A 1,613-nucleotide genomic window follows, 5' to 3' on the forward strand; every position below is an offset into this window, starting at 1 on the left:
CTACTACATGATTGACCTGACCTTGACCAAAGAATGGCCCACAAAGAGGACACTTCAATTTGCTTGGACTTTGCGACCTGTTTTAATAGATAATCTTTAGAAACTACTTTTTAAATCGAGAAAGAAAAATGTTGCCTGGCGAATGAACATCAATTAAAAAGCCCACATGTTCCCAAGGCTATACCATTTCTCAAAGCTCGAGTGCAGCAAATTCTTATCGGTTTAGAAAGGTTGAATATCATGCTTCAGCATTTTTGATTTGATAATTGTTTGGCTTATGGTAACGTGTCCTCATTCCCTGATTCTATAATAAATAGATAATGCCCTCAGTCACATTTGCCACACTGGTAACAGGAAGTGTTCTAGACTAAACAAAGTGGAAGCTCGTCACCCAGATCATTGGAAAGGCCCTTTACAGTATGTACACATAGAATACACACAGTCATGGACAAACAAGTCATTTCATTTCCCAGAGTGGAATATCTCGTGCCAATTATTTTTCTCTACCCTGATATATGTATTTTTTTTAAGCTCCACCCCCTTACTTCTCCAAAATAAGAACATATAAAGTGACCTGAACTTCATGTATATGTTCATACGTTGCTTCATGTTTCAGGGTGCCGTCTGATTAACATGTCATTTCAGTGGCAGCTGGGAGACAGAAGAGAGAACAATGACACATCAATTGATTACGATACCAGAGACATTTATGCAGTTTTATTATTTTGAGAAAAGCAAGACACAAAGAGTCATCGAGTTGAAAGAGTCAAGGAGGTCATTACCTTTTTGTTTCCTCAAAATTTGAATCTTATTTGAAAGAAATTCTGAACAGAATTCTGTCACATTTCTGATCACTTTCCAATCTGATATATTTGTATTTTGCTATTGCTGACCTAACTGTCTCTTTTTTACGGACACACAGCAACATTGGCAGACGTGTTCAGTATTACATGTTAGCAATACCTCTTTTAGAGGATGACCCCTAGAAAATATGAGTGAAATATCAAATTGTATTGGTGAAATTGGTAACTCAAGAATTCTGTTTATGTTTCACAGAAAGTCACATTTCTGTAACACTGTAACTCACACAATACACAATACACCAATTATGACATCATTATGATTATGATTATGACAATTAGGATTCTCAGGAGTGCTCAGTTCCTAATGTGGGACAGTGGGGGGAGGAGGAGGGATGTTTTTCTTTGGTTTGTATACTGAGAAAATATCACATGGTATGCACACAGAGAGAGAATGCAAATCAGGGACTGGGGGATTTGTTCTTTATGATCTTCATAAGCTCTCTCTGATTCATGGTTAAAAAATGCAAGACAGGGGTCAAGTATTGTGGCCAGTGTTTAGCTGGGGGTGGGGGGGAGGGGGGGGGGGGCGATGATGGTGGTAGGCTGCTCCACTGTACGAACCAACAAGCAAGGAAGAGGAAGAAAATGAAAGATTAGCTTCTCAACTAGCTAAAATAAATATTAAGCTACATGCTAAACTCTAGTCACGGCTGAATTTGGAGGTGTGCTGCACGCATGGCTCCTCGGAGCGATACGAAATGGCTGACTGCCCTCCTCGTAATCGCCAGTGCTCTTACATTAATTCACATT

The sequence above is a fragment of the Argentina silus genome (assembly GCF_951799395.1).
Source record: "Argentina silus genome assembly, chromosome: 7".
Lineage (NCBI taxonomy): Eukaryota > Metazoa > Chordata > Actinopteri > Argentiniformes > Argentinidae > Argentina > Argentina silus.